This window comes from Acinonyx jubatus, chromosome E4 (assembly GCF_027475565.1).
Source record: "Acinonyx jubatus isolate Ajub_Pintada_27869175 chromosome E4, VMU_Ajub_asm_v1.0, whole genome shotgun sequence".
NCBI classification, from domain to species: domain Eukaryota; kingdom Metazoa; phylum Chordata; class Mammalia; order Carnivora; family Felidae; genus Acinonyx; species Acinonyx jubatus.
The window spans coordinates 27,795,598-27,823,341 of record NC_069395.1 but is presented as its reverse complement, the minus strand read 5'-3'; the positions used below and the strand labels follow the sequence as shown (position 1 = coordinate 27,823,341).

General features: G+C 38.5%; 1 protein-coding gene across 12 annotated transcripts in view; it reads left to right on the top strand.

The window, feature by feature from the left end:
- PPP1R12B (protein phosphatase 1 regulatory subunit 12B) overlaps positions 1 to 27,744 on the top strand; it is a 216,657-nt gene that overhangs the window by 92,189 nt on the left and 96,724 nt on the right. The gene's annotated exons all lie outside the window — the stretch shown is intronic.

Genomic DNA, 27,744 nt, shown 5'->3' with positions numbered 1-27,744 from the left:
GAGTGCCCTCCATCTGGCTGTTTTAAAAACTCAAGCCATGCTTAAGTTTTTAAGCACTAGAAATGTCTATATGCATAATAAATCAAGAAGTCTTACCATCTATAAGATACAAGTTAAACTTACTTTAATTTATAATTCTTTAAAAAAAATTTTTTTTTAACATTTATTTATTATTGAGAGATAGAGACAGAGTGCAGAGAAGGACACAGAATCCAGAGCAGGCTCCAGGCCCTAAACTCTGAACTGTCAGCACAGAACACGACATGGAGCTCGAACCCACAAGCCGTGAGATCATGATCTGAGCCGAAGTCAGACACTTAACCGAATGAACCACCCAGGCATCCCAATTTATAATTCTTGAGAAAGAAAGAGAGCGGAAATTGGGGAGGGGCAGAGAGAGAAGGGGACAGAGGATCCAAAGCAGGCTCTGTGCTGACACCAAAGAGCCTGACGTGGGGCTTGACCTCACGAACTGTGAGATCATGACCTGAGCTAAAGTCAGACATTTAACCGACTGAGCCACCCAGGCACCCCTTGAATTAAACTGTTTAGATGTTTGTTTATTATAAAGACAGTTCTAAAACACAATTTGAGAAGAAGTGGAAGGGAGATGTTAAGTGAATTGAAAAATAGTGTTTCTCTTCTTCCTTTCTTTTCCTTCCTTTCTTTCCTTCCTTTCTTTTTTTCATTTCTTTATATAAAAGTTGGAGAAAATCCATTTTCTGGTTTAACAGATTGCAGAGCATCATCTCTTAGTTGGTTTCCAGACAAGGAAATTTTAATAAATCAATCTTGAATATTTAATGCTTATAAATTTAATAGCTCAGTTATAATTTAGATACTATTAGTTTCATCTAGGAATAAATGCAAAAGTAATATTTTAATTAGCTGAGAAAAACTCCCTTTAAAAAATCCTTCTGGGCTGAGACAAGTAAAATGAGTTAAATTCATCATTAAGATCATGATCCCTGAAAGGATGGGTAAGTCAGGTTTTTAATCAAATCACATTATTAAATACTTAGTTGCATGTATCATTATTTAGAGAAACCTAGAGAGACAGTTACTGTCTTCTGGGATTTTTATAACCTATGAACAATAAGATAGCACCTGCTACAGATTTTAATTTTGTTTTAGGAGTTTTATTTAGGCCACAAATATTTATTGATTAGCTACTATGTACTGCATATTATCACTAGGACATAATTCCTCAAGGAGCAGCAAATAGAAGAATAAAAGAATATAAATATAAGAATAAACCAAAATTTCAGTGAATTATGTGAATGTGGTATATCAAGTGCATTTTCAGGATGGTGCAACATAATAAACAAGGTACTAGATATTTATTAGATAACAAATAATATTTAATTAGAGAAGTTAAATAGGGTAATGATACAAGATAAGTAAATAGGAAGTTATTCGATAAAGAGCTGTTGGACTCAGTCACTAACATTCATTCTTGTCAAAATATTTATTGAGCATTTGTCATTGCAAGGTACTATAAAAAAAACCCAGGTGATACAGCCATAAACAAGAACAGCCTTAGCCCTTGGGAAACAAATATGCTAGTGAAGAAAAACAAACATTAAACAAATAATTGTGATATATACTATGAAGAGGTAGTGTGAGTTGTTATGACAGTTTTACAGAAGATCCGCCTACAGAAGACTCCCCTTTTCCTGCAGGATCAGAGACGGTTATCCTAAGAGTATCCTGCTCAAATTGAGATCTGTAGGACAAATATAGCCAAGGGAAGGGGTAAGCATTCCAGGCAGAAAATATGGTTGTTGGAAAGACAGACACTAAGGTAGGAAGGTGCTTGATCCTTTGGAGAATCTGAAAGAAGACATTGTAGAGAGTTAGGGAAAGAGCAGTCTAAGGTGAGGCTTGAGGAATAAGTAGGAGCTATATAATGCAAAGTCTTACAGCCAAGGACAAAAATTTTGGATTTATATGTTAAGAACCATGTTGAGTTACTGGAAGAATTTTTTTTAACAGCTTTATAAAGATAAAATTTATATACCATATAATTTAAGATGTCCAATTCGGTCACTTTTAGTATATTCACAGATATGTGCATCCTTTACCACAATTTGAGAACATTTTTATCACCTTAAAAAGAAATCTCATACCCTTTAGTTATTGTCCCCCCCTACTCCCACCCCATCTCCCATTCTCTAGACCTTAGCAACCACTGATCTCCTTTCTATTTCTATAGAGTTGCCTATTCTGGACATTTCATAAAAATGGAATCAATATGTGGTCTTTTGTGACTATCTTCTTTCACTTAGAATAATGTTTTCAAGGTTCATCCATGTTGAAGCATGGCATGTATCAGCACTTTATTCTTTTTTATGGCCAAACACTGTTTCATTGTGCGCGTATACTGAGTTTTCCTTGCTATTCATAAGTTGGTGGACATTTGGATTCTTTCCACCTTTTGGCTATTTGAGTAATGTTACCATAAACATTCATGTACAAGTTTTTGTGTGGACATATGTTCTTATTTCTCTTGGGTATATACCTAGGAGTTAAATTGCCAGGTAATATGCCAATAGAAGATTTTAAGCAAAAAGATAACATGATCTGACTTACATTTTTTAAAATTCTGGCTTCCAAACTCTGGTTATAGTATTCCATATGGATTGGACAGGGGAAGGATGGACAGAAGTAGATGTGAGATGACCAGGAAGGAGACCATTGCAGAAGAAAGTTGCATAAGAGAGAACGTGGCTTGCACTGAGATAGTAGTAAAAGAGATAGAGAAAAGTGAATGGACTCAAAATTTATTTAAGAAAGAAGTTCTAGTAACATGGTAGATGGATTTATAAGGACCTCTTTCCCATTACAAACATAGGAAAATATAGGTGAGTTCAGAAAAGTGAAAGGGAACTGCTAGGTAAAAAAAAAAAAAAAAAAATGAAGTGGCTAATGTAGTAGACCTTAGAATTTGGAGGCTCAGATTTTCATGAGGTGTATGGATGTAGGAAGCATGGCTTTGGACTTGAGTAGGCCAGGAGCTGTAACCAAGAGAAGCTGGAGCTCTCAAAAGACTGCCCAATTCATGAAAAGGGTACTTTATCTATGGCCTAAAGAAGTGTCAAGGATGGGGCTTATCCAAGGGTCTGAACAGGGACAGAAAAATCATTTGTGGGTAATTTTTAGTCCCTGTATAGTGTGGAAATCCCAAGCCAAGAGGTTAACATAGAAATTAGGTCTGCACTCTTGAAACTGGGGCTGTTGGCACAAGCAATTTAAAGCCACCATGAAGAAACACATCGACAAACCAGGGTACAAGGGGTTCCTATAAAACAATTGCCTACCAAAGACAAACTTGCATAGAACCTTATAAACACTGAAGGAAATGAATCACTGTGACAGAGCTAACAGATGCAGCTTCTCAGATATATTCTTAGAAGTATTACATGCAGGTCAGTATTTAATAGAAGTTTTGAATGCAGAACAGAAACCTCAAACTATTATTTAAATTGGAACCAATAATTAGAAGTGACCAATTATACTAAAGATAGACAGACACATCTATAAAAATGGTAATTTAGTCAGAAGTGGTTCCTAGAATAAAAGATTTTATAGATGTGTTGTATCTATATAGACTCCCATTTAAATGGGAAGCCGTGTATATAAAGCACCTAACAACCATTAAGAGCCTGCCATGTGGCAGGCACAGTGGTTAAAGATACAAGGTCAAAGAAAAACATCTTTCCTGTCCTTGAGGAGCTTAACTTTATCTATTGTGGGAAGGCAAATAAATCACATAATATCGTCCATTGTTAAGTGCTCTGGTAAAGATATGTATAGATTGATATGGTGGCACAAAGAAGGGGAATCTAAATTCAACCGAGTAGGGTGACAGAGAACGTGTGCTAGAGGAGGTGGCTGCAGGTGAATTCTGAAGGCAACTAGAAGTGAACTATAAATGGTAATAAGAGGATGATATTTTAGAGGGAACAGGAGAAATTCAGGGAACAAGTTCAATATGCCCGAAGCTGGGAGAAGGCAAGGCCAGTGTAGCATTTCTGAAAGTGTCTATGTGAAATAGATTTAGATGATTTGGAAAAAAAAAAAAAAAAAAAGCAGCCTGTGGCCAAATGAGTTTGTGAAAGAATGGGTTAAACGAAGTTAAACAGGATTATTCAAAAGCCTTCTCAGGATAATTTCTCTTGGGGGGGGGGGCGGTGGAGAGGGGAGCGTGGGCTTGTTAGAATTTGCAGCATTTCCCGAATTTCTGTGTCCACCGAATAGTTTGTTTGTTTGTTTGTTTGTTTTTTTCACAGAAACCCAAGACTGGTATTCCACTGGGTATACTTTGGAAATTGTGGAGTTAGAGAGGTAGGCAGGAACCAGATCATGTAGATGTTTGTTGTTGTGCTATGCTAAGAAACTTGAACTTCTGTTTGCAGAGCTATGGAATACCACTGAAGTATTTTCAGCTGGGGAATGACTTGATCAAATAAAACATACCATTTAAGCCTTTACAGAATTAAAGCCATTTGGAATTTCTCCCTCTAGACAAACACAAGCTCAAAGAAAAAAAAATCACATGTTTTGAAAACAGCTAAATTTTCCTTCTGAAAGAGCATGCTGGGTGCTAATTCTTCTCTTGAAGCTGCAGCTTTCTGTGTAATCAGCTCATTGTGGAGGCATTTGGACTCCTGCTGGGAACCATGATAGAGGCCTGAAGGCCGAGTTCACAGATCCAATTTGAAACAATTAGTGAGCACTGGGGTAAATGGGGCTTTAAAACTGGCCACAGCAAGACCTAACCAGTGGAGAAGTCACCTCTCAGAAAGAATCTCTATTTGCAGTGTAATTAGAGCACGGGGACTGGGGAGTGGGTCTCACCATTAAACCTGTACAGCTGGCTTTTCTTTTCTGAGAATGTTTGGTCCTAAGAAGGGATAAATGGGTGTGTGCAGGCGTTTCATGATCAGTCTCAGCTTTACACGCCGTGTTCTTTCAGTCAGTTTGTTAACGTTATATAATAGTAGTTACGTTAATAAATGGACTGAGCTAGATACAAAAAAATACAGTGTGATACCAAATAGAATAAACATGGAAATCTTAACACTAGATTTTTCTGGGGAGGGATTATGAGTAATTTCTATTTTCTTTTTTTTTTTTTTTTTTTTCTGTATTTTCCAAAGTTCCAGAGTGATAAAGTGTTACCATTATAAGGAGGGCAGGGAAAGGAGAGAGCTTGAAAAAAAAAAAATTAATTCAGGGACAACAGTCTCTTATAATGTAAGTCTGTGAAGATGGCTGAAGAATAAACACAAGAGTCAAGAGATTCAAAGTGTGCAGGATTTTAGATAATTTATGATTTTGCTACATAAGCTCAGGGCAGGACTTCTGAAGTGGTTTATTACTTTTGAGAAGGGTATGATTTTGGATTTACAAAGTTCCTTTTGTTTTCTTTCCTGAAAAGCTCAAGTGTGCTCAAATGTATTCTCTTTACATGATGGAAAGAATAGGTGTTAAGCTCCTATTTTACAAATGGAAATACTGAGACCCTAAAAGCATGGAGTGATTTGCAGTGGAGATCATCACTCAAGACTCTTTTTCCCTTGTCACTGAACTCACTAACCATTTCTTCTTTTGGACTTAAGAATAAAGGTTTTGATTCGGGGGCCCTTCCATCTTAATCTGTAGCCCAGAATGCAACAGTCTACCTGTAAGGCACTGTAATCACTGCCTTCCAGTCTTTGGAATGCCCCTGAGGATTATAGAATCCAACAGGGTCATCTGATTGTAAAGGGGTTGACTTGACCGGCAGACGGCAGGACAGAAATGGCAAGTGGCAAGCAGTTGGCAGATAACTCTGTAGGGATATCAGAGCCAAGCGGCAACTGTCACAATAGTGTAGTGGTTCGGTTCATTTTCCAAAGCTCCAAGTTTTCCTTAGCAACAAAAATGTAAACAGTTCCCTTGGCTAATATTAGAGTCTGATAGCGTCTGCCTTTGATGCTCTTGCTCTGTTTCTCCTCTAGCTTTTTCCGTCTCTCAACCCAGCCCTGAATTTTACATCTTTTTTATTGGTGCCCTTTATTTTCTTTATAGAAACGGCTAAAATAGTTTTTCTCCACAAGAAGCTATAATTGTTTCTCTTTCCCAACCAGCCCACATGCAACTCTGCTTGGTCAGGATATGGTCAGTATTGACTGAGTCATATACACCACACTTATTGACCTTCTTGAATCCCTTGGGGTCTTTATAAGCTAGGTAGTTATTCCTGCTAATGTGAAGCTGTCAGCAAATTAATTTGGCATCATCTTTGGAATGTCAGAAATTTAAACCAAGTAATTAAACACTGAGTCATGGCTTTTGACTCATCTCACTGTCTCAAGCTAAAGACAGGCAGTTGTTAAATGGAAAAAGTACTCTAGAAAGAGATTCCCTGCTCCTCTACTCCCTCAATTTTGGTTCTAAAATAAGTATTTTCCTTCTATATCTAAAAGACTGAAAAAATTCTGAATTTACTAAGTTTTTCTTTATTGAAACCGATCTCTCTCTTCCTATGGAACAGGAAGAAAATGAAATGTATATAGCAGTAGATATATTTTCTACTATATTGCCATTCTAGGGGTTTGGGGGTTGCTTAGATGATTAGTTATTCTGTTAGCTTATATGGATTGTGCTTGTGTGATTCCTTTCCTAAGTTAGTGAGGTCAGTTTCTGTTGTTTTGTAACCAAGGACGCTCCATACTGTGTAATATTTGATACTGTTGATTCTAGCGTGAACATTTTTCACATTTCAGTATCTCTGAAATCATCATGTCTTACTGCTAATCACCATTCCTGCACGTGTGTGAATTTAGTCAAAGGTGTTCTGTTACTTCCATGGAGTTATGTGCATTGCTGGTACAAAATATGTCTAAATAAGTCTAAAAGATTGTTTTCAACATGTATCCCAATGTTTATAGCAGCGCTTTCAACAATACGCAAATCATGGAAAGAGCCTAAATGTCCATAAACTGATGAATGGATAAAGAAGAAGTGGTTTATATATACGATGGAATACTACTTGGCAATGAGAAAGAATGAAATTAGTTACTCTATTAGCTTGCAAGTGATCATGCCGTTTGCAGCAACATGGATGGAACTGGAGGGTGTTATGCTAAGTGGAATAAGTCAGTCAGAGAAAGACAGATACCATGTGTTTTCACTCATATGTGGATCTTGAGAAACTTAACAGTAGACCATGGGGGAAGGGAAGGGTAAAAAAAAAAAAGTTACAAACAGAGAGGGAGGGAGGCAAACCACAAGAGACTCTTAAATACAGAGAACAAACTAAGGGTTGATGGGGGGTGGGGGAGAGGGGAAAGTGGGTGATGGGCATCGAGGAGACCACTTGTTGGGATGAGCACTGGGTGTGCACGGAAGCCAATTTGACAATAATTTGTATTTTAAAAAATGGAAAAAAAGATTGCTTTCAATAACTGTTAAATCAAGTGATGAAAAGGTGATAAAAAGCATGTGTGATTGGCACTGCTTTTTGTTTCTTTTGTGGTAAAGTGGCAGTGCGTCTTGTGATTGACGATATTTTAGATGAGATGCAGTGTGGTACTATTCAGCCAGTGAGAATGATGCTGTTGATTTATATTTAAAAACACGAAGTGGAAAGTGACTGCTAATGCATATGTGGTTTCTTTTGGGGTGATGGAAATATTTTTAAATTGATTATGGTGATAATTACATAACTGTGGATATACTGAAAACCACTGAATGATATGCTTAACCCGGTATGTGAATTTTACCTCAATAAAGCTGTTTAAAAATAACACTAAGATCATTTAGCTCCACTGAACTGTTCTGGGAAAGGACCTGGATGAGGCCTGCTGAGAGATACTACATTAAGACTTAAGGGCCTTGAATTTCCAAGTCTGTTATCTTTTTCCTGTATTTCTGTTGCTAAACACAGCTACTGAGACACAAACTCACTTCATCTTCCAGAGACAGTGGCATTTGTCACATAATTCCTCAGCACACCACTTAACAGCTCAGGAGTGGAGGTTTCAAATGTTCCCCCTCCCCTTTGGGACACGTGCATTCCAAAGAAGGGACCAGAATCCGTTCCCTGATGCAGCAGAGGCTCTGGTGGTTCTGTCCTAATTCCCCAACCACTTCAGCGTAAAGTGAGCAGTCACCTAACACCTGCAACTCAAAGCCCTTATCAGCTATGTTTTTACAGTTAATCTCCTTCTGATAAAGTGGTTCTTTTTTCAGAGCTGTGAGTATTGGTGACATGTGGGAGGGACCGAACTTTTGTGCTCTCTCTCAAACCCCCTCCCCCTCTCTCTCCTACCAGTTGATTTTCCCACGTTAGAAAAAGACAGCCACTTGTAACAATCTCATAAAATGAGCTCTGGTGTTTACTAGGTTACTAGGGAAGGACAACCAGAGGGGTGGCCACCTGCTTGTTGAAAATTCCCAGCTTCTGGGAAGCTGCCGCACAGGTGTGCTGCAAGGTGTGTCTGAGGTAGCTTGACCTGCTCTCCCCTAGAATGATTTGATCTGGCAGTGGAGTTCTTTTCTGTTCCTGGTTTTATGGAAATCCGAGGCAGAGGAAGTTGATCTTTGTGTTCTGAGAAATGGAAACAAGCCTCTGCCACATAGTTTACTAACATCTTCTGTGTTTGGAAGCTAACTCTCGGTGTGCTGAGTTGAGACATCGGGAGGTACTGGGCATGGAATAGCAGAAGCAGCAGGTAAAATGTCTTTGCTTGATGGCTTTGATATCCTAGATGTGTGTTTCTGCTGTCAGTCCTCTTCCTGATGGTCCTCTGGGAAGCTGACTTGATTGCATACATTGTTTTGGTGGTGGTGTGGTCGGGAGAGCAGCGGGAGAGGGTGAATGTGTAAGAATAAGATGTATGGTGTTCAGAATAACTGGTTTAGAACTTCTTTGTTGTTTCTTCATATTCATAAATAATTTATTATTAATTTTAAAGATTTTTATTTACTATTATTTTTTTAATGTTTTATTTTTGAGAGAGAGAGAGTGTGAGCAGGGGAGGGGCAGAGAGAGAGAGGGAGACACAGATTCTGAAGCAGGCTCTAGGTTCTGAGCTGTCAGCACAGAGCTCAACGCAGGCCTCAAATTCATGGACCACAAGATCATGACCTGCAACGAAATCGAGTCAGATGCTTAACTGACTGAGCCACCCAGGTGCCCCGATATTCCTAAAGTATTTAAACACGTACACTGACTTAAGGATCCCACCCAGGAGGTTAGGGTAGCAGAGGACGATTAAGAATTTCAAAAAGTAGAAACATGCTTCTCTTTTTAAGAGGAAACCGATACTGGTAATGTAGTGGGGTTTTTTTTTGTTGTTGTTTTGTGGGTTTTTTTGATGTTTATTATTTGTTTTTGAGAGAGGGAGAGAGAGAGAACATGAGAAGGGGAGGGGCAGAGAGAGAGAGGGGGAGACAGAGGATCCAAAGTGGGCTCTGTGCTGACAGCACGAATCCTCAAACCATGAGATTATGAACTGAGCCGAAGTCAGATGCTTAACCAATTGAGCCACCCGGGCGTCCCGGTAATGTATTCTAAAGTTGGATGAAAGTACACAGACGGTGGTTGTATTCTTTATATCTTTTAAATTTTTAAATATATGTAATATATATTAAGTAAATAAAACAAAGAAACAATGTGTTGGATATGTAGGGCAATTACAGGGAGAAGCTGGTTTAGGTAAATGAAGGGTAAGACTGCTCCTGGAGCTGGCCTTTGAACAGGAAATTACAAAACACAGAGACTAGCTCATTGAGGTCTTGAGGTCTGAGTGAAAGCTGTTTGCATACCACAAACTGTACAGTCACATTGAATCTTCATGGAAGTAAATGTTTTCCCATACCTATAAGATGAGACGTTTCCTAATTGATCTTTTATGCTCAAAGGACCAGTTTCTAGACAGAATTCAAAACCGTGCTGAGCCAGGCAGTATAGAAGGTATCTAATCTGATGGGTAGTCCTTTCAACCCTGTAGAGAGACTATTCATTAGACTCTTTGAACTCAGCCTACCAAGAGCTATACTGTTCTACTTTTCTTATCACCCTCTCTCTACTCTTCTTGGATTTTTGTATATGCATCATTTTATGTACTCAGGTAGAAAACTCAATTTCGTGAACATGTTCTGCTTTTATGCCTCTCTTTGTCTGTGCTCGACTTTCTGGAATGGCCTTCTGTCATCTTCCCTGATGAACAAAATTCTATTCATCCTTTAAGAACATCTGCAGGTTAAACCCCACCACTGGCTACCGTGCTTCCCCAGCTCCAGCCTGATCAGTATTCTCTCCTCAGTGTTCTTCAGTAGCACTTTTCTTAGAACTGGTTTAACTGATTCATTAAATTGTCTCTCTTCATGACTACATCGTGAGCTTCTTGAGGGTGCTTTTTATTGTTGTTGTTGTCGTTCATACGACAGAGCCTAATACATAGTAGGTGTCGGGTAAATATTTATTGAATGAAATGGTTTCTCAGTGAAAAGGAGCCCCCAGGTAGTAATCTTCCGCGTCCAGAAGATGGCAGCAGCAGAACGTCAGTCGGTCTACTTTGTGTCCCGCTCCCAAAGACTCTTTTGTGTTAGGAAAGGTTGCAGGTAAGCATTTTTACCCCATTCCATGTTAAATGTTTTAATATAGAGTGTGCAGACTTTTTCTAGTATATGGAGGCCCTTTGTGGACTTTGCTGTGATGCTTCTTCACAAGAGAGCAGCAGGCTGCTGGGCTGCAAGGCAAGAGACCGAGTTACTCTCCAGCTGAGCACTCGATTTCTGCCTTCTCAAGCAAGCCATTTAACTTCTTTAGTTTCAGTTTCTTAATTGGTTGATCAGTGGAGTTAGGAGATTCGCAGGTAATATTGGATCCTAAAATCACAGGATTCAGAGACTGTCTGACAGTTTATGTGCTCAGTATTATGCTGACAGCCATGGGTATAATAAGAAAGAGATATGTCCTAGGTTGTGCCTTGAAGATCAAGGACGTCAAATATACACATGGTAAACCACGGGTGTACATTAAGGAATAATATATCCTTGAGTGCAAAATTGTGTTCAGGTGTATTAGGAGTTCAGAGAAGGTGAATGATGTAGGATGGAGAGGTTAGAAAGGACTTCATGAAGCCAGTTTAGATAGAATTTGAGTTGGTTGAATATGAAAGGTTTAAAGGGGGTAAGAGGATTCATACTTTTGAAAGCTTGTTATGTTATATGTCAGTACCCTCCTAGATGCACTTAATGGTCATCGTTTTGTGAGATAAATAATATTATTTTCTTAAAAGATACAAGAAAATTAAGGCTAAGATGGATTATGGAACCTGCCCACAGTCACAGAGCTAGTAAATAAAAAAACCAGGATTCAAAACCAGGTCTCTTGGACTTCAAAGCCCATGCTTTCTGTACACAACTGAGCCCTGGTATGCCAGGGCTCGGTCTTAGTTGGGCTGTTCCATACCATAAGCTAGCATTAATTGAACACAGTGGTTACAATCTCTTGGTATTTTTTGAAGGGAAGAAAAAAACTTCTAGGAAAAGAGTATTTGCCTTGGGAGATACCACTTCTGAAAATAAAGCAAATTGAAAACTTTCTGTCCTGTCTGAAATCGAAATAGGAAATAAGGATTTGGGGGAAACAAATGAGAAGTTGTCTTGTAGGTCCCCTGGCTTAGTCAGTGTTTTATGAGGATGCGGGATATAAGAAGTTTTGGGAGAATTCCAGAGCCATGGGCAGGTTTATTTCTATTTTAAGAAACATTTAAAAGTTGGAATTGGATGACAGCAATTACCTGAATGATTCCTTCTTTCTGGTTCGTCTTTAAACCACTTTTTTCCCTCTTCCTCAGAGCCTCTTAGTTAATCCTGGGTAGTATACTGACCCAGCTCTTTAATTTGTTTCCTCTGAATAAATATTAGTCTTCTAACCTGAAATAGGGAAATTGAATGTGATTCACAAGTCTGGTGCACTTGTGCCGAAAGTGGCTCACTGCTCGCTGACATGTAAATAAAATATAGCAATAGCTCAAGGAAGCCAGTGAAGAAACACATTCCTTTGTAATGAAGCTTACCGTGTTTAAAAGAAAAACTATTTGGCACACAAAATTCATAAGTAATGGGAAGGAGAGCTGCAAGCTGAGCTATATCTGTGACAAAAGTACTCCTGCACAAAGATTTTGTTTGTCCTTGATAGGTGCTTGTCTCTCCCATCTTAATAGACTTACCTTTGGCACTGTACCGCCCTCTGGGGTTACCATGTCTCACTCTGCCTTTTACTCTTGAAAAGCTCTCTCATTTCACTTCCTAGCCTCTTATTCACTCCTCAGTCTGTTAAAATAGAAATCCTGCCCCACTCGCCTGTCCAGTGAAATTGCTCTAGCAAAGGGCCCTGTGGCGTTCCTAATGATCAGATTCCTTATTCACTTCATTTTTTGCCTTGAACTCCCAGCAGCACGTTACGATGTTGGCTTCTGCCTTCTTAAATCTTTATTTTTACCTTGACTCCTGACATGCCATTCTTTCTTGGCTCACTTCTGTCCTTTCTCCTCTTTGTTTGTGTCCTTTTTAGCCTGTTAGCTTCGGCAAACACTTTACGTATTATTCCTCAGGCTTCCTTCTTTTCCTTTCTCAGGACTCTCTAGCTGGTCTTGTCCACTCCAGTTGCCTCAGCTATCATTGTTGTCTGTATTTCTAGCCCAGACCTCTCTGCTGAGCTTCATGACACTATATGGAAAGCGCTTGCTTAGAATAGTGCCTGACACCTAATGATAGCCATTTCTGGCCACTGTTTTCCTTTCCCCCATATTTCCTCATCAAAGTAAAGTATTGTTACAGATGCACATTTCTTGAAGAGTTCTTGAGTCCTCTATAGAAAGAGAGTATAAACAAACCAAACCATTCCCTTCCCTCTGACCTAAAAAGGCTAGAGAGAGAGAGGTCTGTTTTCATGTATTATAAAAAATCTTTGTCAGTGATTCTGCATAAGTGTCACCCAATTGAGAAACTTAGAAATGAAACTAGAAGCCTAGACTCTTACTTCTCACCAAGTCCTGTGTGTCATTCTCAAGAATCCTTCAAACCTACCCTCTCCTCTCCATCCACACTTCTCTCTGTTAACTCCAGCCCTCCCAGCTGGACCCTTGGCCTTGGCCTTCTTCCCCCCCCGGCCCCTCCTCCCAGTCCATCCTCTGCAATACACTCTCCTGCTGGGAATCCGAGAATGGTGCCATAAGCAATGTTGTCCCCCACCTCGTTTTTTAGGAAGCCTCTTCCCGGTCTCTTCAGATTCGTTTCAGATCACCTCCTTTATTTTTACTTCTCACCCCGCAGATAATACTGGGTTTCCTATCCAAAATATGATCTCTTTATGGCATGGCATTTCTTATCTTAAATCTTAATTATCACTACTTTATATATCACAAGATCCTGCTGGAAATCAGCACTTCTTTCTTTTGAAATACAGTATCTGGAGTAGGTAAAAAAAAAAAAAAAAAAAAAAAACAGTGTAGGATGGGAAAATTGTTGATTAAATGGAAGGAAGAAAATGAATGAATGGACCAACACACTGCTGACCAAGCTTTTAAAATGGTAAATAAATGAATAAGTAATTGGGACCAACTCAGACTGTGAATTTCCTTCATAACCTTAATTCAGTTCAGTAATCATGTCAGAGCACCTACTTTGTCTAGGTACAGTGCTAAATGTTAATGATGTAATGACAAATAAAAAATAGCCCCCTCTTTCGTGAAACTTAAAGAGTGGCCAGTAGTAGATAGAATATAAGGAGTTTTATTTTCACTAGATCTTAGGCTCATTTTTGTTAGGCTAACACCTAATTTAGTGGGCTAGGGCAGTTAGTTGGTTTATATATCACTTTTTTTAAAGTTTACTTATTTACTTCGAGCAACTGTGTGAGTGGGGGAGGGGCAGAGAGAGAGGGAGAGTGAGAATCCCAAGCAGGCTAGGTGCTGTTGACACAGAGCCCAGTGTAGGGCTCGATCCCACAGTCTGTGAGATCATGACCCGAGCCAAAATCCAGAGTCAGACAGATGCTTAACTGACTGAGCCTCTTAGGTGCCCCTACATACTACTTTTTAGTGTGAATGAAAAAGTCAGTGCATTCCTTCAATAGCAAGTTTTAAAGCTTTTGTGTAATTATGAAAAAATTCTCCTTAGGCTGGGACTTGGGTGAGCCTGACTACAAAGAGGCATGAAAATTTTAGGGGGTGATGGAACTGTTCTATATCTTGATTGTGGTGATGGTTAATATGCACTTGTGAAAACTCATAACTCATAGACTTGTATACTTTTTAGGGCAAATTTTACTGTGTGTAAATTATACCTCAGGAAACCTGACTTTTAAAAAGTGCTACTGTCACTGCTAGGAATTTACCCAAGGGATACAGGAGTACTGATGCATAGGGGCACTTGTACCCCAATGTTTATAGCAGCACTCTCAACAATAGCAAAATTGTGGAAAAAGCCTAAATGTCCATCAACTGGTGAATGGATAAAGAAATTGTGGTTTATATACACAATGGAGTACTACGTGGCAATGAGAAAGAATGAAATATGGCCCTTTGTAGCAACGTGGATGGAACTGGAGAGTGTGGTGCTAAGTGAAATAAGCCATACAGAGAAAGACAGATACCATATGTGTTCACTCTTATGTGGATCCTGAGAACCATGGGGAGGGGAAGGAAAAAAAAAAAAAAGAGGTTAGAGTGGAAGAGAGCCAAAGCATAAGAGACTCTTAAAAACTGAGAACAAACTGAGGGTTGATGGGGGGTGGGAAGGAGGGGAGGGTAGGTGATGGGCATTGAAGAGGGCATCTTTTGGGATGAACACTGGGTGTTGTATGGAAACCAATTTGACAATAAATTTCCTATATTAAAAAGAAAGAGGGGCGCCTGGGTGGCGCAGTCGGTTAAGCGTCTGACTTCAGCCGGGTCACGATCTCGCGGTCCGTGAGTTCGAGCCCCGCGTCAGGCTCTGGGCTGATGGCTCAGAGCCTGGAGCCTGTTTCCGATTCTGTGTCTCCCTCTCTCTCTGCCCCTCCCCGTTCATGCTCTGTCTCTCTCTGTCCCAAAAAAAATAAATAAACGTTGAAAAAAAAAATTTTTTTTTAAAAAAGAAAGGAAGAAAGAAACAAAAAAAAGACAATGGAACCTAAAAAATAAAAAAATAAAAAAAAATAAAAAGTGCTACTGAGTCTTAATTACAGGAATTTGAGTCATCTGAAAAGTGGGGTGATTGGATAGGGAAGATAATTGATCTGTTTTATAGGCCTTCCTGAAAATAAATCTGATTTGGGCCCTTTAAGGAGTTCTTCCATTCTAGACCCTTCTCTTTTTAACCCGAGCTCCAGAAAAGTCCGGAAATCTCTGAACCTGATGGCAAAATTTTGTTATATGTAATTATTCCCCACCCTTCCCCCTCCCCCCTCCCCCCTTGGGAAAAGATGACAGTTTAAATCTCATTGGTATGAGTATGTTACTGTTCAATAAGGGTTAAAAACCCACAGGTTTGGGTGTTCTTTCTATTTCCCAGGTGCCCCCTTTTTCCTAAGGTAGGCCATACTCATGATTACAGCAGCAGGAGGCCAGTTTCTGGAGTGGGTGAGAGGAGTGCGTGAGTCCACTGACCTTAGTATTTAGAGCCCACCTGCTGCTGACACAGGCCTCCTTCTTGAACCTAAACTCTCATTCCTTCTCTGTTCTAAGGTTGACCCAAGGGCATTTTTTTCAGAAATATTTATGTTACTTTAGTATATCATAGAAAGTACCTGTGCTATGTCACTGTTGACTATGATAATAAAAGGTTTTTTTCTAAGTGTGGAATATAAGTAAATACATCTTACTGCTTGAAACAGTCCTTGGAATATTAATGATCAGTTTTGAACGTTCTTAAAGTTTATAAAATCTTCTACAATATGAATATTTTAAGTAGAAAATAGAAGTTATCTATAATCTTACCATTCAGCAATATCTCTGCTAACATCCTTATATGTTGCATTGATTTTGAGATTATGCTGTATTTTTTCTTATTAAAATATTATTATTAAATATTACAAATACCCAACATATCAGTTTTCTGGCCCAGTCAAGCCCTGGCTATATTAGCTTCAGTGTTTTTAAAAAATTTTTTTAACATTTGTTTATTTTTGAGAGAGAGAGAGAGAAAGTGGGAGAGAGAGACAGTGTGTAAGTGGGGGAGGGGCAGAGAGAGAGGGAGACACAGAATCGGAAGCAGACTCCAGGCTCTGAGCTGTCAGCACAGAGCCCGACAAGGGGCTCGAACCCAGAACCATGAGATCATGAGCTGAGCCAAAGTTGGCCGCCCAACCAACTGAGCCACCCAGGCACCCCAGCTTCAGTGTTTTTTTAAATAAAATATTAAAAATATAGCTGAGGCCCCTGTGTATGTCTCCCCGGTATCATCCCCTGGACTCCCTCCCTAGAAGTGGTCACTATACTGAATTTGGTAAAACCATTTGCAAAGTTTTATTAGTTAGTATTCTTTTTATGTATACGCACATTACTACTTTTACATGTTTTTGTTCCTTATATGAATTGTATTGTTGTGTACATATCATTCTGAAACCTGCTGTTTTTACTTAGCATTTCTTTGTTCATTTTGAATGCTCACTTTAGTCCATTGTGTAAATATACCACAATTTGGTTTTATTTTTTGTCTGCTCTTGGACATTTAGGTCATCTTTCTTTTTTTCTTTCTTTCTTTCTTTCTTTCTTTCTTTCTTTCTTTCTTTCTCTAATACTAATTAATTATACTGCTATACTGCTGTGTACGTTCTTGTTCATGTTTCCTTATCTAAATGTGTAACAGTCTCTCAAGAGTGTTTATTTTCAAATGGAATTTCTGGATGTAAAGAGTGAGTACGTCTTTACTTGAGATGCCAGGTTGCTCTCCTGTTTACACTCGCCAGCAGTGTATGAGAGTTTTTACTTCTTTACAACTAATGTTATACTTGATAATGTCAGTGGTTTTTGCTTTTGCCAATCTAAGGAAGATGAAGTGGTTTCTCCTTGTTTTAATTTGCATTTCATGATCGTTAAGTGAAACTGAACATTTTCTCTTATGTTTATAGACTTTGGGGATTTCCTGTTTTGCAAATTCCCTGATTATATGCTTTGTTAATTATTTTTTCTTGGGTTTTTGGTCTTTTTTAAAATTGGTATAAGTTCTTTACATATTCAAGATACTAATATTTTGCAAGTTATGTATCTGTGGTAATTTTTAGTTTGTCTTCCAGTGTCTGGAAGTGTCTTATGGATATTCCATAATCTACTCAATTGTTTCCCCTATTTTTCTATATTTGGATTCTTGCCATGAATATTTTGTGTGTTGACTTTCTTGAATTTTTTTCTTAAAAAAAAAAATTGAGTGGTGGTGCTGAAGTTGACCTGGTCTATTTTGTAGTTAGTAATAAATATTCGAGACAGTTGGCCAAGCCCTGTCGGTACAGCCTGTGGGTATGAAATAAAGCAGCACTTGCACTTGTGGCACCTGAATCTGCCATTCTTGGCCTCCCTAACACCTGTCTGACCAATGAACTAACTGTCGAGTGACCTACATGCATAAAACATTGTCATTTGTGAAACTGGCTTTGGCACTTGATGCTGGAGTGTTTTTAATGGAACAAATGTTCAGAAGTACAAGAATTCAAGGTGATATAGTACTTTTCAAAGCTAGGTCACAGAAACACCAGACTCACATTGTTTGTAAAGCAAAAGGTGTCCTCTGAGCTGTAGTTTGGTGCTATATAACTTAAGAGTTTAGAGCAGGGATCAGACTTTTTCTGTCAAGGGCCAGACAGTAAATATGTGGGGCTTTGTGGGCCATATGGTTTCTGCTGCAACTGCTCAATTCTGCCTTTGTAGCACAGGCTTGCCCATTCGTTTCGTTTATATGTCGCCCATGACTGCTTTGGCCCTACAGTGGAGTTGTTGAGTAGCGTTGTAAAGCCTGAAAGATATGCTATCTGGCCCTTTACAGAAAAAGTTTGCAACCTTGACACTATTGACATTTTGAGCCAGATCATTCTTTGTCATTGTCCCCGGCGGGGGGGGGGGGGGGGGGGGTGGAATTATTCCCTGTTGAGAACTACTGCTCTAAAGGATTCAGGAAATGCTTCATTTAGCCAAGGGAAATCCTCTCTCCTTTTTAAATAATTATTCTGATTAGCGGAGTTTTAGCTTTGATTCCTTGCTTAAACTTTAGCTCTGATCTCAGTGTTGAACTAGAGAAGAGAATATGTCACAGGAGCACTTTCTGAATACAGTTGTCCCTAAGCTATGACATCAGATCATATCCTGATATGTGACACAAATCATATCTAGAAGTCTTTCGGATCTGTAGTTATTAGCTTCTCCGATCGAGCAATACTTACACTCTCCCTCTATGTAGCTTTAAGCCATCTATGCCAGATCTGAAATTTGTCCCTGCATTTGTCTGTCATGTGTTGTTTTTGTCTCTCTCTTTACCACTGTTGACATTTGCCAGTTGGCTGGGCCTGAGCCTCTAGTGAGGCAGTATTTACAGCCCACTTGGGTAGATGCAGCAACTAGGATAGCCCAAGGGCAGATGAAATCATATCCAGAATGAGAAAGCTGCATCTCTCTAACTCTATCTTCTTTCACATGAAGGAGAAAGTTCCCCCTCCCCTCTCTATGAAATGAGAAGTAGTATTGATTGGGTTGGTACAGTGTATAAAATATGCATCTAATGGGATGATATTTTGGGCACTATTAACAGCATTGGCTCTACCGAGCCCCAAGATTTTGCTTTCCCTGCCTTTTCTCCTCCCCTTCCTTTCCTCCTCCTTCTTAGTAGCAGGTTCTTAGCAAATTGCAAGCTTTGCCTCTGGCTTGCTGGATAGCAGTGGAAGTGCAAGCCTTTTCTAGTTTCCAAGGGAGACCGGGTGCTGAGACTGCAGTCCTGCCCAGCAGCCACTTACCTTTCTTGCTATTCGTCTCCACACATCTTTTGACCTTCATTCTGCTATGCAGGCCTGCGCGAGGAGGTAACAGTCTGTTTTCTCGGCGCTCTCTTTGTAAAGGGGGCAGAGGGAAAGCAGGGTGGTTCGGGGTAAGGCATATGGGGTTAGCAGAGTATAAATGCTGCCGTAAGGAAAAAAGTATCTCTGAAGTGTGCTGTATCTGTGAGCTTGATCCTATTTGCCGCATCTATAAATATCTTAAAGATATGGTATCTTTAAGCACTACGTTATACAACTTAAAAGTGCCACATATAAAAATGCAAAATTAATGTAATAATGCCTCTGAGAAGCACAGAAGAAAATGGGAACTTAATCTTTGAAAAGAAAATAAAATCAATTGGTTTTAAAGTTAACTGGCTGACAAACTGCATTCTGTTAGGCTTATGTTGTATGAGCTGAATCGAGTTTTCAAGTTTAAGGAGAGAGTTTGGTGATAACATCCCTTAATTGGATTCTCAAGACTTCTGGGGCTGTGCTGTCCAATATGGTAGCCGGTAGCCATGTGTAGCTATTTAGATTTAATTTAATTAAAAATTACACAACTTTTCCATTATCATACAAAGTTCTGTTGGACTATACCAAAGAAAATGACCTATAGGATACAGGAAATTTATTATCTGACCAGAACCGATGAATGAGCATTTTAGTGAGAAGACTTAGAGGCTGTTTGTCCAGAAGCAGCATAAATATGGATTCACTGTGATTTAAAGCTACATGGGACCTTAAAACTATAGACTTACCCTTCATTTTGTAAGTGAAGAAGCTAAGGTACCAGAAATTAAATGATTCTCTTAACGCCAAACAAGTAGGTAATGGCAGAACTAAAACTAGAACTCAGTGTTCTACTCAGTGTTAGCATCCCATACCCAATTAGAAATAGAACTTGAACTAAAACCTACCTGATAGGGCCCTGGTAAGTGTAGAGTCAACTACATCCTCTGAAGGAGAATTTAGTCCCTCATATCACCTGTCACTTACAGTTTTTTTATGACACATGTTGGTAGCAACCTCTGAAAATATAAAAACCATTCTTTGCCAAGATAGAGTGTTGATTATGGTATACGGTTGGGAGACACCAGGGGAAGGTAGGAGAAGTCTAATGCAAGGCAGACATCTTTATTCACTAATTCCTCATATTGCTAGATTTGGAAAAAGAAATGTCTTATCCATAAATCCTCATAATTAGGATAGCATCGTCTGGGTGGAATTGCAGGGCTGTAAGATAAGAAACGTTGTACTGGAAGCAGGAGACCATGGTTATAGCCCCTTTAGGTCTGCAGCTGAATAGCATTGTGACCTTAGGTAAGTATGTTAATGTTTCCTTAGGCTTTGATCAACTCATCTGACAAAACAGGAATCTGACATCTCTAGGTGAAGTCGTAGAATTAAATCAGGTGACTTTTTTTAAGTTTGTTTATTTATTTTTGAGAGAGAGAAAGCGTGAGTAGGGGAGGGGCAGAGTGAGAGGGAATGAGAATCCCAAGCAGGCTCCACACTGTCAGTGAGGAGACCAATGTGGGGCTCAAACCCACAAACTGTGACATCATGACTGGAGCTGAAGTCAGATGCTTCATTGATTGAGCCACCCAGGCTCCCCTAAATCAGATGACTTCTTGACGTCATAAAGCCTCTAGCCACAGGTTTATGATTCTGTTATTCCTCTAAATTGTCGCCTTCTCCTATAGCTAGCTAGCTATGTGTACTCCCAGATGGATGTTGAAGCAGTTCTTTTTGACCTTTCTGGAATACCTTTATCTATGTATCCTTATACATAGGATGTAGTCCAAGGAATTAAAAGCTGTCTTAAAAGACCATTAATTATTCTGTAATTAATGACCACGGCCTCACAAGTGCTATAAAAGACACATACTCAACGTGGTCCTTCCCTGTTTGAAGCTAACCTTTTAAGCACCCTCTCTGTTCAGTGCAGATTTTAGATATAGGACTCCTTAAAGCTATTTCAAAAATCAATTTCCTGTTGGTAATTCCAGACAAAAATTTTATTTCATCATTCTAGGGAAACCAGCTTTTGTTCTTGCCTTGGAGATCCTGGCAATTTCTCTTTCATTCTTCTACTTAAAGTAGTTTTATTTTACTTAGATAGCTCTTTGAACCTTCATGGAGAATATTTTCAAGGGAATTAAGACCTCTTTCAAATGAATTATCCATTTCTGGTAAAAATAATTAAGGGGAACTCCTTTATTAGATTAGATGGGATCGATATTACAGTACACCCAGCCTTTCTTTTCCAAAATACCACTGCTGAGCTTTTAATGAAGTATGGAGAATAATGTAATGGGAGGAGTGGTGGTGCTCAGGTAGCAGCAGCGGCTAAGCTGTACTAAGTACCTACTCTGTGCCAGCGAGTGTTCTAAGTACTTCATATGCTTTTTATTCAATCTTCCCAACAACCCTGTCTATACCTGCTAATATCTGTTACAGCTATTAATATCCTTGTTGTATAAGAAACTTGGGTTTAGAGTACTTAAGTAGTTTATCCAAGATTATCTAGTAAGCAGTTTGAGTCCCATGTCAGGGTACTTTATCACTACACTGTCCTTGTCAGAAGATATTTTAGGTCTTCTATTTATTATGACTTTCTTCATGTTCACTGGTGATTTGCTAGGTATCTTGTTTACACAGCTTCTTGGAGCAAAATTAGTCCATCTGTGGTATACAAGGGACCCTATGGATTTTAGATGCAGAGGACAAATTATTTTTGGGTAGTCATGCTAATTTCTGTAATTATTTGAATTCAAATCAAATTTGAATTTGATTATGCAACCTCAAAGTCATAGTGAATACAAAGAAAAATGCTTCCTGCCCTCAAGGAAACATAGTAGACAGATACAGTAATCAAAGGATTTTGGCATTGGAATTCCTTTCTATGCCACTGAACTGGGGACATTAGCCTAGTTTTATCTAGATGTAAGAGGGCCAGAGGTATATGTTAAAGCCGTGGATTCTGTTATACTTTCTATTATACTATATTGTGAACACAGACCTATCTTCTTTTCATAGCAATCGTATAGCACTCAGATTTCATGGATGGCTCAAATGCTTGCTTCTCAGAGAGAGCAAGGTGTGTTGAGTGTGGGTCTGGCCTAGTGTAGGAGTTGCCAAATTTTTTCTGTAAAGGCCAGATAGTGAATATTTTAGGCTTTGCAGGCTATTTTGTGTTCTTTGCAAATATTAAACTCTGTTGCCGCAGTTAGGTAAAACTTTACAAAAATATGGCAGGCCAGATTTGGCTCATGACCAGAGTTTGCTCACCACATGGTCTAGACTTTAGAAAGTACAAGGACTTGGGCTCTACCAAAACCCTAGTGCGTCCTCAAGGCAGCTGTGGTCAGGTGCATCACTTTGTGAACCTTGGAATACACATCTAGGTAAAGAAAAATGAATGAAAATGTTTCTTCCTTCCTCAAAAATATTTATAGATTCAAGTACTGGAGTTTTCTGGGTTTTGTCTTTAGATTTTTTTTTCAACTTAAATCGTAAACATTTCATATTGACACAGGTAACGAAGTAGTATATGTGATAGTCACTAACAAAACCTAAATACATAGATATATACATAGATAACAATCCAGACATATATGTTATAGAATGAAAATGGGTTATTTTCATGTGGTGGAATTCTCATTTATTTTTGTTTTTACATTTTTGTCTGTTTTCTAATGTTTCCATGAAAAACATATATGACTTCAAATATTCAAGACTTCAACTCAGGTAAAATGTTATTGATCTTACCTACCAGACCTGCTTTTACTAACGCTGTTTCTCTCATTCTATTAAACCCTAGAGCAGGCAGTGGGATAAGCCAGTTTGAAGCTTTTTTCTTTCACTGTGGCTCCTATCTACTATGCATAGATAGTAGATAGTGGACTTTAAACTAACTATGGTTAATATCGTTAAGAAAATAGAAGATGGGAAATTTCAACAAAGAACTGTAATCTATTTTAAAAAGAATCAAGTAGAAATTCTAGAACTGAAAATTTAATAATTGGAATTAGAAATTCAACTGGTGAGTTTATAGTAGACCAGCTGAAGATTTTTTAACAGTCAAAAATTAAGTATAATAGTGATGGTCTATATATTTTGCGGGTAGAAATGACATGTGAGTAGGCTGGTTGGTAACTGAGGCAGAATTTCATAGAGAGTTAGTCCTTAGTGTGGTCATCAGTTCCAGGGTCTGGTCCACAGCTTTGTAAATTTGGAGACTTATTTTTTTTCATTTCACCCAGAGGAGAGGAGCATATTAAGGAAGGACTCAAATATACCAAATTTACAGTGGATTGACAAATGTATCAGAATTCCCGTTTACTAATCTATGTTGAGGGAAGCTTGGGGACTCCTGGCTGGCTCAGTCAGTAGAACATGTGACTCTTGATCTCAGAGTGCTGAGTTCAAGCCCCACATTGGGCATGGAGTCTACATGAATGAATGAATGAATGAATGAATGAATAGCTTGGTTGGGGACTTCTGCTTCAGGCCATGGCCTATCTAGTATACAAACTCCTCTCACTGAGAATAACGAAAAAAACTGGACAAATATTAACAAGTATCTTTGAAGATATTGGATTAAGGAATTGAGGACTTGAGGGATCAAGATCCCGGAGAGAAGGAAATCAAAAAGAGGTGAATCCAGCATTTGTCTGTGCTTTTCCCCTTGAGGCATTTGCTGAGTAGTAAAGCCGTAGCAATAAGGCTAAGAAACTGGGCAGGATTTTCAGTAGTCTCATGGAGCTGAGGGAACTAGAGTTCAGGAAGAGGGGCCCCATACCTTCATCTGGGACCACTGATGGGCTACATTCTAGAAGTAAAGGCTTACCAGGAATAGACCAGCCCTTGCAAAGACTGAAGGCTATCTTCCAGTCATCTCAATCTCAAAGTAGATTAAGGTCATTTGTCTTGGCCCTGTAGTTCTCAAAGTGTGATGTCAGAAGCATCACGGAAATCTAACTAGAAATGCAAATTCTCGGCCCCTACTCCAGACCTACTGAAACAGGACTTTTAGGGGTAGAGCCTAGCAATTTGTATTTCACAAACCCCCTAAATAATTCTGATGTAGATGAAAGTTTGAGAATCACTTCCTTAACCTAACTGCCAGAGGAAAAGAATATCCTCTCTGGAGGATGACATCTTTCAGAGCTGCAAGTTATCACTACATTTTTCATTAAAGGTGTTTGACTGTTATACTCAACCTTGCTGGACTCTCAGTTTCTGAGGAGTGATGGGTTCAGCGTTAAATGTGATAAATACTGGGTGGCTCAGTCAGTTGAGGGTCTGACTCTTGATTTCTGCTTAGGTCATGATCCCCGGGTTGTGGGATTGAGTCTCCTCCATGCTCAGAGTGGAGCCTGCTTGAGATTCTCTCTCTCTCTCTCTCTCTCTCTCTCTCTCTCTCTCTCTCCCCCTCCCTTTCCCCCCTCTCTCCTCCTCCCTCACACTCTCCCCCACTCATGTGCTCCTCTTTCTCTCTCTCTCAAATAAAAATAATAAATGTGATAAATACTATATTTTTATTGTTTAAACTGCATCTCTCAGATAATGTGAAAATGGTCCAGAAGGCAACTTCCCGCACTTATAATTTTCCTTATAAAGACATGTATTCAAATATTTTAAAAAATATTTGGCATTAATTCAGAAATTAGCAGACATACCAAATTTGCCAAAAGACTGATTTACTAAAAGACTAAGAAAAATAAACAATAACAAAAGATCCAGATATTGATGTTATCAGACATGGACTTTAAACTAACTATGGTTAATATTGTTAAGAAAAAAGAAGATGGGAAATTTCAACAAAGAACTGTAATCTGTTTTAAAAAGAATCAAGTAGAAATTCTAGAACTGAAAATTTAATAATTGGAATTAGAAACTCAACTGGTAAATTTATAGTAGACCAGCTGAAGAGGTAATTAGTGAACTAGTTAGATAGACAGTAGAAAATATCCAGAATGGGGGCACTTGGCTGGCTCCGTTGAAAGAGTGTGCTACTCTTGTTCTCAGGGTTGTGAGTTCAAGCCCTACATTGCGTCTAGAAACAATTTAAATAAATAAAACTTTAAAAAAGAAATACATATCCAGAATGAAACCCAGAGAGAGAAAAGGATGGGAAATACAGAAAAAGCAAAATAAATGAATAGATCATGGCCAGTAAGATCTAACGTAGATATAATTGGAGTCCAGAGGAAGAAAAAAGAACTGACTACTTTTATCCTGGAATACCATTTTTACTTGAAAGAATGACTGGGAAGGCTATGGTTTTCCAGACTTGGGTATTCAGCAGACATTTTCTTGAAAATGAACAAAGTGAGACTGTCACAAAGTATTTGTTGCCAACTATAAAACTTTAAATTTCAAGCAGAAATTAGAATTTTGGTAACTTGTGTCTGCCCATTATGAGTGGTATTATTGACTGCTGCTTCCCAATATTTAAAGACTGTCTTAAGTTCAAAGGTGGGGGCACCTGGGTGGCTCAGTCGGTTGAGCTTCCAGGTCTTGATTTTGGCTCAGGTCATGATCTCAGGGTCATGGGATCGAGCCCTGTGTCGGGCTCCTCTGAGCATGGAGCCTGCTTAAGATTTTCTCTCTCTCCCCCTCTACCCTCCCCTCTAAAAAAATAAAATAATTAAAAAAATTTTTTTAATAAAATATTAAAGGTGATATTAAAGAATGATTTTTTATGTTTTATTTTTCCATTATTTTTATTGAGATATAATTGACATATAACATTGTATTAGTTTTAGGTGTAAAACTTAGTAATTTAATAAATAAAAAATGATTACAACTAAGTGTAGTTAACATCCATCATCACACATAATTACAATTTTTTCCTCATGATAAGAACTTTTAAAATTACTCTCTTAACAATTTTCAAATACATAATATGGCATTGTAAATTATAGTCACCATACTGTATATACCCAGGACTTACTAATCTTATAAACGAAAGTTTGTACCTTTTGAGCATGTTCACCTACTTTGCCCACCTTCTACTCCCTGCCTCTGTTAACTACAAATCAGTTCTCCATATCTATGAGGTTGTTGTGTTTTTTTTTTTTTAATATTTCACATGTGAGATCAGATTTTTCTCCCCCTCTTGATTTGTATGAGTTCTTTATTTGGGATAGTAATCCCTTTTCAGATATATGATTTGCCAATAGTTTCTTCCATTCTGTAAGTTGCCGTTTCATTTTGTTGATGGTTTGCTTTGCTGTGCAGAAGGTTCTTAGTTTGATATAGTCCTACTTATTTATTTTTGCTTTTGTTGCCTTTGCTTTTGGTATCAAATCCAAAAAAATCATTGCCAAGGCCAACGTCAAGGAACTTACCCCCTATGTTACCGAATGTGACTTATAAAATTATTATTCTGTAATGAAATGTGTCACCATTTGGAAGATCTGCACCAACGTTTTCCAAAGGACCAGTGTACAATAACTCAAAGTCATGCATGGGTAAGAAGGTCCATTCAAAGTGCAAGATAGACCAATAGACCAATAAATTAACATGGTTTCAGATTCCGCATTGTTGCTAATCTTTAAGAAACTACCACTTCAGTTTTGGTATAGTATCAAGGAAAAATGTCCATAATTACCAGCTATTATAATACTCCTTCCTTTTCCAACTACAAACCTGTGCAAGACTGTATATTCTTTATATATTTTAACTGAAACACCATATTGCAACATATTGAATGAAGCATGTATGAAAATCCAGCTATCTCCTATTAAGCTAGCACTGAAGAAAATTTATAAAAATGAAATAAAGACTCTTGCTAAATTTTTTTGTTTTAGAAAATAGTTATTTTTCATAAAAGATAAGTTATTGATGTAACTTTTTGTAATAGGGCTGATTATTTTTAAATACTAAGTGCATATTTTTTAAATTTCTGCTAAGGTAAATATTAAAAGATACACATAAACAAAAGTTCTTCGGGGGTCCTCAGTAATTTTTAAAAATGTAAAAGGGTCCTGAGACCAAAGAATTTGAGAATCATTGCTACAGATACTAAAATGACAATTAAAATATACTATAAGAATTGGGGCACCTGGGTGGCTCAGTTGGTTACATGTCCAACTTCAGCTCAGGTCATGATCTCATGGTTCGTGGGTTCGAGCCCCATGTCAGGCTCTGTGCTGACAGCTCAGAGCCTGGAGCCTGCTTCAGTTTCTGTCTCCCTGTCTTATGCTCCTCCCCCACTCACTCTCTGTCTCTCTCTGCTTCAAAAATAAACATTAAAAAAAATGTTTTAAATATACTATAAGAATTTTATGAACAATTTTGTGCCACTAAATGTAAAAATATAAAGTTCTTTGAAAAACAAATACTACCAAAACAGAACATCTGACTAGGCCTAACTAAATCAATCAAAGAAATTGAACCCCTCATTTAAAACCCTCCCATAAGGAACACTTAAGGGGCACCTGGGTGGCTCAGTCGGTTGAGCATCTGACTTCAGCTAGGGTCATGATCTCATGGTTGGTGAGTTCGAGCCCCACATCAGGCTCTGCTGACAGCTTGGAGCCTGGAGCCTGCTTGGGATTGTGTCTCCCTCTCTGTCTTCCCCTCCCCCGCTCATGCTCTGTCTCTCAAAAATAAATAAATGTTTAAAAAAAATTTTTAAAAGAACACTTAAAATCCAGATGTCTTCATTGTGCACTTTACTAATTATTCCAGGAGGAAACAACCCTAATCTTACATAAATTCTT